This window comes from Nomascus leucogenys, chromosome 22a (genome assembly GCF_006542625.1).
Source record: "Nomascus leucogenys isolate Asia chromosome 22a, Asia_NLE_v1, whole genome shotgun sequence".
In the NCBI taxonomy this organism is placed as follows: Eukaryota; Metazoa; Chordata; class Mammalia; order Primates; family Hylobatidae; genus Nomascus; species Nomascus leucogenys.
The window spans coordinates 61,793,574-61,806,330 of NC_044402.1; the positions used below are offsets into that span (position 1 = coordinate 61,793,574).

The 12,757-nt window shown below is 39.6% G+C and overlaps 1 long non-coding RNA gene across 1 annotated transcript; it reads left to right on the forward strand.

Annotated features, from left to right (window-relative positions):
• Positions 1–2,115: 2,115 nt before the first annotated feature.
• Positions 2,116–12,256, forward strand: LOC115832423. The gene is made up of 4 exons (XR_004027920.1): positions 2,116–2,191; positions 5,726–5,851; positions 10,432–10,571; positions 10,902–12,256. It is a non-coding gene; the product is annotated as an uncharacterized LOC115832423 (long non-coding RNA).
• Positions 12,257–12,757: the final 501 nt, after the last annotated feature.

The following is a 12,757-nucleotide window of genomic DNA, read 5'->3' on the forward strand; positions in this document are numbered from 1 at the left end:
GGGTTTAGCTAGCTCTCTGGGGTCCCTATTGTAAAGGCACTGATCCCAATTACGAGTGCTTTACCTTCATGGCCTAATCACATGCTAAAGCCCTCACCTCCTAATACCATCAGCTTAAGGGTTAGGATTTCAACATATGAATTTGGGGGGGATGTAAGCATTCCATTCATTTCACCATGTATAGCCTATTCTTCATTGATCCCATCATATAGTTTCTGATGGTTCTACTGCCCCAAACTCTGCCCATGCTCCATCTCTGCATAACACCTTCTCACCCATCCTTCCAAATCTACCCCGTATACCATCTCCTTATGATGCTTTCCGTAGTGCCCTGCTCTCTTCTCTTTCAGTGGAGAGTAATCTGTGTACAAAACAAAAAACATCACACTTATTAGATTTGCTTAAGTATTTATCCTTTTACAATGGGTATTAGAATTTTTCTGTATTTGCCTTCTGTTCTAAAGATCCAGTTCTTTACAGTGTAATATCCTAGGACAGGTGTCAGTTATATTCATCTCCGTATCCCATAATGCTTAGAACTGCTTCAAACACTGTAATGCAGGTGTCTCCTAGATGATAAATGGGGGAAAGACAGAGAGAAGGAAGGGAGGGAAAGAGAAAGGAAAAGAAAGACTGAATGAATAAATTGCGTTGCATTGGTTCTTTCAAGGGAGAAAACTGACCAAATTCACTTGAAAACATAAAAAGGATTTCATAAAAGATGTCATCAAGCCAGGTGCGGTGGCTCATGCCTGTAATCCCAGCACTTTGGGAGGCTGAGGCGGGCGGATCACCTGAGTTCAGGAGTTCGAGACCAGCCTGGCCAACATGGTGAAACCCTGTCTCTACTAAAAATACAAAAATTAGCTGGGCGTGGTGGCATGTGGCTGTAGTCCCAGCTACTCAGGAGGCTGAGGCAGGAGAATTGCTTGAGGCCAGGAGAAGGAGATCGCAGTGGGCCGAGATCGCACCACTGCACTCCAGCCCGGGCGACAGAGCAAGACTCTGTCTCAAAAAAAAAAAAAAAGAGATGTCATCAATTTTATAACGTTTCTTTCTCAGCTGTTTGGCATTTCCTTTTTAAAGGCACTTAAGTTCATGCATCAAATGGTACAATAGCAACAAAAAATACAAGCTAAAAGCTGAAAAATAAATTCAGGAGCCTTTTGGTAGGTCATGACCCCCTTTATCCCTGCTGCAACAACAGCAGTAATGTGGAATAGGTGTTTCAACCCATTGCACATGGAGGAGTTGGTGCTTCCCCACCCCTTACCCTACCTACCTCAGCTGATAGGTTCAGCAAGAGGTAAAAACAGCCATGGGACAGAAAAAAATCCAGTCCTTTTATGGGAGATGGCATTGATGTGTTTGGAGACAGGCAGTCCTTGGCTCAAATCCTGAGCATGGTTTTCTTAGATCTGTGACCTTAAGCAACTCATTCAACCTCTCTGATTTTCTCTGTTGAGTTTCCTAACATCAAAATGAGTGACAGCTATTGTGGTTGCCACTGTTATTACTGACTGCCCTGCCTCATCCTTATTTTAAATGACGTGATGCCTTTTGGGTAGAAGGGGGCTGTTGCAGTTTTCCTGTTGAAAGGGGAGTGAGTTGCAACTGCCCTGTGATTCCATGGAGACTTGTGTGTGTGTGGAAGGCTGGAGAAACAAAGGTTGCAGTAAGTTTGTGACAGAAGCTTCCCTGAGACACCTGGAGACCCTTTGGCTTTGAGCAGAGCTGCTCCTGGACCAAGGAGAGCAAGCCTTGGGGACTAAACTGAAGTCGCCGAGAACCCGACTACTAAACAGTGCTGAGCGGACAGCCTCTGGGGACTGCACGCAGGCAGACGCCGGGATGTCTCATGTAATCCTCCTTCAGGCCACCGGAAGGCAGTGGGCGTGGCCAGAAACAGAGCGGGAGAGCTAGCAGCAGGTACCTCCAGGGGAGGATCGGGTTATAAACCTGGTGTAAGACACGCCGTCCAGGACTCCCAGAAATACCTAGCGAGAATCGTGAGAAAGTGGAGGATGAGGGAGAGGTCAAGGGATCACAGCCTGGGGAGAAGAACCATGGAAAGTTGGACATTAAAATTTAATAGTATTTCATTTTCTACCCCAGGTGGATGAAATCAAGGCTTGCGGCTGACAACATATAAATCATGCCATGTGATGCCAATTCTAAAGTGCCATTAATTGTAAGTTGTGCCATTGATTTAAATAAGACTTTTTTGAAAAAAAAATTTTACTCCTAACATTAATCATAAACAATAATCATAAAAGAAATCCTGAATTCAAACTCCAGTCAGCATCTGGCAGGCCATGGTGGCTCACGCCTGTAATCCCAGCACTTTGGGAGGCTGAGGTTGGAGGATCGCTTGAGACCAGGAGTTTGAGACCAGCCTGGGCAACATAGTGAGACCCCATCCCTATTTAAAAATTTTTTTAATTTTATATATTTTATTGTATTGTATTTGATTCTTTTAAAATTTTCAATAGATTTTGGGGGAATAGGTGGTGGTTCTTTAGTGGTGATTTCTGAGATTTTGGTGCACCTGTCATGCAAGCAGTGTACACTGTACCCATTGTGTAGTCTTTTATCCCTCCCACCCCCATCCCACCCTTTCCTCCAAGTCCCCAGAGTTCTTGTGCCTTTGTGTCCTCATTGCTTAGCTCCCACTTATAAGTGAGAACATACAGTGTTTGGTTTTCCATTCCTGAGTTACTTCACTTAGAATAATAGTCTCCAATTCCATCCAGGTTGCTGAGAATGCCATTATTTCGTTCCTTTTTATGGCTGAGTAGTATTCCATTTTCTTTATTGTTGACTGATGGGCATTTGGGTTGGTTCCATATTTTTTGCAATTGCAAATTGTGCTGCTATAAACATGCATGTTCAAGTATCTTTTTCATATAACGACTTCTTTTCCTCTGGGTAGATACCTATTAGTGGGTTTGCTGGATCAAATGGCAGATCTACTTTTAGTTCAAAAAAATTTTGTTAATTTAAAAAATAAAATTAAAATAATAATAATAATTTTAAAAAGGCCAGTTGGTGTGATGCATGGCGATAATACCAGCTACTCAGGAGGATCGCTTGAGGCCAGGAGTTGGAAACCAACCCAGGAAACATAAGGAGACCCCATCTCTATTTAAAAAAATAAAACAATCCTGGATTCAGATAACATAAACTATAAACTGTAAAAACAAGTATCAAAACAGAGAAAATGTGATATTTGTATCATTTAATAAACTTCCCTTTTATTCAGTAAATAAAAAATACATGGTACATTTAATGCTTTGATAATTGTGAAGATCCTTACAAACATTACTTTTACATTTTGAAATATACATATACAATTTTACATGAAGTTTTTGAACAGAGGCAAAGATGGAATATAAAATATTTTGATCAATATTCTTTCCCACTAATTATGATAACTTTATTTGTAATGTACACTATTTGAGAAGTAACTGTCAGTAGAAAACAAGTGAAAATTCATATCCAAAAGGTAGAAAGTACATATCTTATTTTTCTAAAAAAAAAGATTCTAAGTGTTTCATTTTGTCACCATTAAAGGTTGCCAAAATGTCCATTTCCTCTATGAAAAATTAGGTATGCTGTAAACCGAGTACATAAATAACATTTTATTGGACATAAAACACTATGTGGTTACATAAGCTTTAGAAATGAGGATTAGTCCACATTTGGTACAATATTAACCTTAAAACAGACACATTGAATGGTGAGAAGATAATTTTTATTATATATATAGAAACAGTTAATTGGGAAATACAGAAAAATCCTTCACAAAACAAGAGACATTTTATCTGTAAAAATCAGTAATGCTCATGGCTTATTCCAGGTGATATGAAGATAATCAAACAGTAGTTCCTGGAATTTATAACTAAAGCATATATAGAAGTATTCACTTATATCTGCAATTTACTTTTAAAAATGGTAAGAAAACTGTGCATAAGTAATAAAAATAAATGTATTTCCTACTATTAACTACAAATTTCAAAGGCTAATAGTTGTATTATTTTAGAATTATCAATATGCAAGTATTTCAGTATTCAAACATAGTTTATAAGCATGTCATTTTAAACACCATTTCCTCACTGAGGCCTTTTCTGAAAAACACACCCCTGTCATCTAAACTATATCTTCTTCCCCTTATTCTTTGTCATAGCCCTCTTTCACTGTCATGAAACATCACAATTTTAAATTGTGCTGTAGCAGGCCAGGTCTCACTAATAGCTGAACACACAGGCCTCCACGACAACTGTTTCAGCACTGACTGTTAAGTTAAATATTAAAAAGTTGATAGAGGCCGGGTGTGGTGGCTCACACCTGTAATCCCAGCACATTGGGAGGCCGAGGCAGGCGGATCACAAGCTCAGGAGATGCAGACCACTCTGGCTAACAGGGTGAAACCCCGTCTCTACTAAAAAATAAAAAAAACAATTAGCCAGGCATGGTGGCGGGCACCTGTAGTCCCAGCTACTCAGGAGGCTGAGGCAGGAGAATGGCGTGAACCCAGGAGGCGGAGCTTGCAGTGAGCCGAGATCCCGCCACTGCACTCCAGCCTGGGGGACAGAGCAAGACTCCGCCTCAAAAAATAAATAAATAAATAAATAAATAAATAATAAGTTGATAGAAGGCCGGACGCAGTGGCTCATGCTTGTAATCTCACCACTTTGGGAGGCTGAAGCCGGTGGATCACTTCAGGTCAGGAGTTCGAGACCAGCCTGGCCAACATGGTAAAACCCCGTCTCTATCAAAAATACAAAAATTAGCCGGGCATGGTGGCAGGTGCCTGTAATCCCAGCTACTCTGGAGGCCCAGGCGGGAGAATCACTTGACCCTGAAGGCGGAGGTTGCAGTGAGCCGAGATTGGAGTGAGCCAAGATCATGCCACTGCACTCCAGCCTGGGCGAGAGAGCAAGACTTCCTCTCAAAAGCAAACAAACAAACTAACAACAACAACAACAGAAAGCATGATAGAGCCGTTGTCCTTATACGAAGGCTGGAAGGTAACTAAAGCCCACTGAGAGTTTTGCCTAGGCTTTGCCTGGGCCTTGAAGCATGACAAGATAACAAAGGAATTCTTAACAGGATCCGTTTAGGATTAAACAAGTTTTACTGGGGTCTGAAGGAACTCCCCAAACCTCCATGATTTAGCAAGGAGACAAGATAAGGGTAATTACCTCTGGCACCTGGACCCATCTAGATTAAGTAAATTTACTGAGCTCCAGAGGAAGGTCTTTAGGACACAGACTTTAGTTATAGGTTAGAAGAAATTAATAACATATGTCTTTTGATGAATGCACACTTACACGTAGACATGTAGCTTAGAAGGTATATAAGCTCTGCAAAACTTTGTAACTTTAAGTTGGTCCGCTGATATTTTCCCGGCCTTCTCTCTGTACCCGGTTACAGAAGTAAACTCTCTTCTTTCCCAGTTCATCTGCATCTCGTTATTGGGCCATGAGAATAAGCAGCCTGATCCTCGGTTCATTCCGGGAACAGTGCATTCATTTATGTGGCTCTTCATTTAACACTAGTCTCCTCCCACCCAACTAAGCTATAAGCTCTATGAGAAATATCCTGTCTTTTGCTTGTTACTTTGTCCCAGTACCTAGCACGGTACCTGATACCTAGTAGGCACTTAATAAATATTCATTAAATCTATTCATCTTTCCTTTTATTGAACCCCTACACTTCCCAGCTCCTCCATTAACCCCTGCGGAGTATTCACTGACTGCTGGAACTAGAGCATCACTGAGAAGCAAGAGATGGACTGACCCAACTAGAGGGAGAGCTGCCGTCCAGGATGATGCCACCATCGCAGGAGGTGAGAAGGAACACAGCATCTTCTGCAAATGCTACAGTAAATAGGGACGGGGTGTGGGTAAGATCACTGACCCCACGTCACTGACCCTGGTGTCCTCAGAGCCAACAGCTAACTTTGCAGGACAGCCCTGAGCTAATTACTAGATATGTAAACTTTAAAAAAAAATGCTCAAGTCATCCAAATTTACTTTTTTCAATGGCAAACTGAGGATATTATTGTTCACCTCAAATGGTTGTAGTGAGAATTAAATAACAGGATGCTTACGAATTTGAACACAATGATGAACACATGCTAATGTCTCAATTAATGCCATAATTATGTGATCCAGATCTGCAAACATTCAAAAACAGCTTCGCATAAATAAGCCCTGAATTAAATGAATCAGCCTCCTTGATCTTTTCCAGATGAATCATCTGCCCAACTTCTTCCCATACAATGAGGCATCATAACTTAAATATGCAAATCAGTAGTTTTTGTGCACTAATCAAAGAGAGATTGCTGTGCTCCAACTGTGCCCTCATACACTCAGCTGAAATATTAAGACACTCTGCTAGCTTTCTCACCAGATAAACATGTTGTTCATCTTGCACTGTGAGCTACTGGGCCAGAGCCCCACTGGAGGCTGCTTGAAATACCTCAAATATGATTTCAGAAATAAGATGGTAAATGGGCATATGCCTTTTATTAATAGCACCTGTGGAGAACTTTCTTCTCTAGAGAATTTTTCCAAAGCATTTTCATATATGTTGTTGTTTAAGCCTCACAATAACTGTGAGACACAGACAGAATTATTATCCTTTCCAGTTTTTCTTACTAAAAAAAAAAAAAAAAAAAAATCTTGCTGGGCACAGTGGTTCATGCCTGTAATCCCAGCACTTTGGGAGGCTAAGGCGGGTGGATGACCCAAGGTCAGGAGTTCAAGACCAGCCTGGCCAACATGGTGAAACCCTGTCTCTACTAAAAATACAAAAATTAGCCAAGTGTGGTGGCGGGTGCCTGTAGTCCCAGGTACTCGGGAGGCTGAGGCAGGAGAATCGTTTGAACCCTGGAGGCAGAGGCTGCAGTGACCTGAGATTGTGCCCCTGCACTGCAGCCTGGGTGACAGAGGAAGACCCTATCTCAAAAAAAAAAAAATTTTTTTAAATTTTTTCCCAGAACTTCAGCTAAGAGGTTCACTTATTTGCTTAAAGTCTTATCACCAGCACACTAATATTTTGAAAGAAGGAATGAATGACTTAATGAATGAACTAGTAAGTAAGAAATCCAAACCCCTAATCCAGGCTGTTGGTCTTCCCTTCCCTTCCCCTCTCCCTTTCTTCATCTCTCTCTCTCTCTCTCTCTTTCTCCTTTTTTATTTCTGGTAATTTTTCACAATCTTTACTACAGCTTGTATGTCCTTCTAAGCTCTGGACCTCTGGAATGCAGTCACTAATGCGATTACTAAAACTATAAGCCTCAAAAAAAAAACATAATAGCCATTGTTGTTTATTACTTCAACAGTATTCTTTCTAAGTACAGTTAAAGGAAACTCAGCTTTCTTTAATCATGCAACAACATGTTACCTGAATTGAGCTGTTAACAGACTTTAAAAGTTGAAGTAAATATTTGCAGACTTATGTTGGCCTTTCAAACCAACCACTTTATAATCATCTGAATACAGAACAGCCCTGAAGCTGTATAAACCAGCCATAACTTGAAAACTAAAACTTGAAAACCCCAAAACATATTACTGTAGTGAAAATGTAATGACTCTGAACCTCCTTTCTACATCTAGAAAATACAAGAGTGGATAAAAGAGAAGAAACCCTTATTGAGGAGTCTGTCTTTAAGCAGAATTTATGTTATTTTCTTATGAGGGAAAAAAAACAGGATTTATAAGCAACTTTGAGTGTAATATACTAATATGAATTATTTATTTCTTACGTATTTGACATCATCAAATGTACCAGATTTCTGAAAAACATGACTACTTGTACTTTTTCCTCTTGTTTTACATTCGCTATGTTTTCTACCATCCTGTGCCTGGAACTTTATATCAGCATGGTCTTCCTAAAGATTATAGTGTAATACTATCAAAGGCATGCCACTCATTATTGTTTGTATCCCAAGTAAATTCTGAAAAAAATAAAAACCTTCACCACATAACAACATGGTAAGTCAATTTAAAATATCAGTCAAATTTCTTTAACATTATGACACTATTTTGGTGTGCTGAGTAAATCTCATAAATCTCTCATAAACCCTTCAGGCTTTAGGCATTCGTTAAATACTGTGTTTCTAAGGATCTATAGATTCATAACAGAAACTAGGGATTCTCAAAGAGAACTAAAGCATCTGTCTTCCAATTACAATTTATGCTGATTAACCCACTCCATATTTAAGAAGAATGCTGTATGCCCTACTTGAAGGGAAACGGGGAAAAAAAAAATTCTCTACTATAACTGTCCGATTTTATCTTCAGCAGGAGCAAAGGAAAATTCTCTAAGAGCTGGCAGCATTTTTGACCTGCAGAATCACTGCAACTGTAGGTAAATTATTAGCAAAACTAACCAGAAGACAGTCTGACACATTCATAACAACAGGTGCTCTCTATTATTTCAAAATAGCACCTAAAGTGATCCAATGTATTGTGTTTATTTTCTGTCTTCTCTTTCTAGAAGGAAAGCTTCATGACAGCAGAAATGCTGTCTTTCTTATTCACCCAATATCCCCAGCACCGAAAACAGGACCCATACACAGTGGGTGCCTAGTATTTGTTAAACAAACACAAATTTAATCTAACTGACAGATAATTGCCTTAGTTATATAACTGTGGCACTTTACATATTATCCAAACTTTCAAACTAAGTTCCTTGCAACCCAGATCAACACTGGTACTAACTTGACAGCAGGTTTATGAACATATATATAATCCAAGCTATTAAACATTTAAAAACAACTGTAAAATATTTTTTCTTTCTTTTTTTTTTTTTTTTTTTTTTGAGACGGAGTGTCTCGCTCTGTCTCCCAGGCTGGAGTACAGTGGCACAATCTTGGCTCACTGCAACCTCTGCCTCCCAGATTCAAGTAATTCTTCTGCCTCAGCCTCCTGAGAAGCTGGGATTACAGGCCTGCGCCACCATGCCCAGCTAGTTTTGTTTTGGGTTTTTTTTTTTTTTTTGTATTTTCTGTAGAGATGGGGTTTGACCACATTCTTAGTTACTTGTTTTGCATAATGAAAAAAAGAAAATAATGTCAGATGTAACCTCAGTAATAATTTATCTTCAAGGACAAATTCTCACAGTCAAGGTTTCAGCTATTGCCATCACCATTGCAATCAAATTATGACTCAGAAAATCTACCAGATTTCTCCATCACAAATGCCTACAACTACAGGATTGTGCCCCTGACCTCACTGAACACAGCATAAGCAGCGATTAGTTCCCTGGACACGGAAATGGTTCATGATCTCTCACGACAGTTCCATTGGCTTTTCCTGGACAGGACAAAATGGCTTTGTTGTGTGCTTGAGAGACATCTCTAGACAGAGAATTTTCATTTTCGATACCATGAATTTTGGTGAATTATATGATGAAATGATACTGTTTTATTTCCATGGATTTACGTTAAGGATTGTATTTAGAGACAATTTCCTTTAAAAAGAAATCATCACTGGAGAGTCTTCTAGCTATGCTAACTCTCGAGTTACTTTAATCTCTCAAGCCTCTACTTCAAGTGATTGGGGATTCAACTCCTAACCAATCTGCCATTTGGTCTTACCCCGTATCTTCCTCCACCAGCACATGACATAGATGTCCTTCTGAAACCCAAAAACTATGAACTAGGAAATCAGAAGTTATAGAGAGAAATAGAAATGTATTGAAAAACCTAAAAATAGCATGAAATTTAAAAGTTTATTTTGTACAGTCTTGGTCCAGTAAATATGACTATTTTATGTTGAAAATCTCTTTTGAATTAATTATTCCATTGCTCTTGGGGCAAGGAGGGTCCAGAATTTGCAGTCAAAAGAAATGGGATTAAGTCCAGTTTCTATCATTAAATGTTTCTCTAAGAACTGAATCAGTTATTAGAAGGAGTGGGGGACAAGAGTGGAATAATAAACACTGGGGACTATAAAAGGTGGGAGAATGAGGAGAGGGATGAAGGCTGAAAAATTACCTATTGAATACAGTGTTCACCATTCAGGTGATGGGTATGCTAGAAGCCCACAGTGCAGCATATGCATGTAAGAAAGCAGCACTTGTACCCCCTAAATATACAAAAATAAACAAACAGGAAAAAAAAACTAGTGGGGCATGGAGAGAAAATTATGAAAGAGCAAATTAAATTTGTAAAAAATGTACCATTTTTACAAATATAGTAGAAAACATATATGTTTATCTACTATAAGTTATGTAAAACAAATTAAAACTGTTGATAAGACTCTTAATGTAAAGCACGAGGTACATTGTAGGCATATGAGAAGTGTTCGTTCCATCACCTCTAATGTCTTCCTTTCTTCTGTCAAAGCACTTCCTAAACCAAAAAGATCTACTCAGATTCCTGGTGTTATTGTTTTTATGGTTTTGTGTTGTTTTCAGCAATGTGAGGAAAGTGGAATGAACTTGGACTTTGAAGGCAAACTAACCTGGAATCAAATGCTGGTTCTGCTGTTTGCAAGTGTGATCTTTGGGTGTGCTTCCTAATCTGTGAGCTTCAACTTCCTCCGCTGTAAACCAAGGTAATACCTTATAGTAGTCTTTCCCAAACTTTTTCATAACATTGTACACTTTGAAAATGAGAATATTTTTACTGCAAAGGATGTTGCCATCTACAGTAAGAGGTGACCAGATCAGGGAGCTCTGATCACCTGAATGAAGTCCTGTTTTGCTTTCACAAAGGCTGACGGCAATTGGCATTTTGGCACTTGGTAACTATACAGGGCACATTAATGTTCTGTGCACACTTTTTGGGAAGCTCTGCTTTACTCAGTTTGTGGGGAGGAATAAATATAACCCTTTCTGATCATAACAGACATTGAATAATGTCTTGATTCCCCTTCCTTCTCCAGATCAAAGACAAACAGAGCAACCTACTTGTCTGGTACCCATCCCCTTGGCAGAACACTCCTTTGAAGGATGACAGTTTGGCTGTGCCAGGGCAGAGCTGCCCACACCAAATGAGCCTTCATAGCAACTATCTGATGAGGAACTCACTGGCCTACCTTTCCTTGACAGCTGGGGTCTGCCAGCCTTGAAGCACGACTCCACAACGCCCCTACCCAAGGTCATGGAGGTTGCTGCTGATGAGCAAGCTGTTTTATATTTAATCCAGGTTTCTGCTTGGAGAGGAAGAAGGTAGAGGAGCCAGCGAAGGTTTGTCTGAATGATACTTGAAGAAAAAACACTGGTAGCAGTCACAAAACTTTAAAAATTAAAGTGCCAACGAGGTGGCTTTTGGTGGCCAGATGAAAGCTGTTAACCCCAGCTTTTACAAATGCTGGGCTTTTGAGTAAGAAGAGATTGAGACCTCTTACCGTTGTAGCAGCAAAAGCATCCACGGCTAGTGTTTTCCAAGCTCACTGCTACTTGCAGTCTAGCAATGTTGTGTCTCCTGAAATTCCTACCTTTCCTTGATGGATGTAAAAGAAGTACCAATTTATTAAGCTCCTAATATGTGCCAGATGCTCCATATATGTTACTTTTGATCTTCACAACCACTCGGCAACTTACTGCTTCTCCTCACTACCAATTACATCCATGATGAAATTGAAGCAGAGTAGTTTGCCTAGGAGTACAGAGCTAGGAGGGACCAGAGTTGGGATTCTCCCTCAGTTCTAATACACAGTATGCCACATTTCCTGTCGAGTAGTAACAAAGCTTCTAAGAAATCTGAGTTTTCATTTGTTAAATGAATTTTTAAGAAATGAAAATTTTAAGAATTTTTAAGAAATATAGACAGGAGCACTAAGTGCTCTATAGTTTAATGTTAATAATGGTACAAGTATATAACCAGTTTCTTCATGCACTGGCATAACATTCTTCAGAGGGTACACCAGGGCTGGATGAGTATGTGAACCCAAAAATATCTGAGACAGGTCTCAGTTAACTTAGAAAGTTTATTTTGCCAAGTTTGAGGACATGCACCCATGACACAGCCTCAGTTGGTCCTGACAACATGTGCCCAAGGTGGTTAGGGCAAAGCTTGTTTTTATACACTTTAGAGGGACAGGAGATATCAATCAATATATGTAAGATGTACATTGGTTATCTCCAGAAAGACAGGACAACTTAAGCAGGGAGGGGGCTTCCAGGTCATATGTAGGTGAGAGATAAATGGTTGCATTCCTTTCAGTTTCTGACTAGCCTTTCCAAAGGAGGCAATCAAATATGCATTTATCTCAGTGAGCAGAGGGGTGACTTTGAATAGAATGGGAGGCAGGTTTGCCCTAAACAGTTCCCAGCTTGACTTTTCCCTTTAGCTTAGTGATGTTGGGGCCCCAAGATTTATTTTCCTTTCACACTTCTTCCATTTTCTTTTTAAAAATCTTTTGAAGAAAGCATTTTAGAAGAAAATGAGTCTCTGCTCTCATGGCTAGGATAGTTTATTCCTACAGGGGTAGGTCCCAAGTTATTAGGAAAGTTCATTTTTAGCAGGTTGAGAAGTCTCATGTCCTGTGAAGAGAAAATAGTAGGATGAAGGGAGAAAAACAACAAACAAGAGAACAATCCTAGAAAATCTATATGGACCACATTACTTTGAAGTCCATACATCCGTAGGTATGTATGAAAGTGGCTTATGTATCTAAATAGATTGCTTTTATTTTCTTCTGAAGTTTAAGTTGTCTAGATTCAGTTTGCAGGACTTTAGAAAGTACAGCTTAGTTTTCAATTATTTCAAATTAGGAAAAATGGGGTGAGGGGAAGG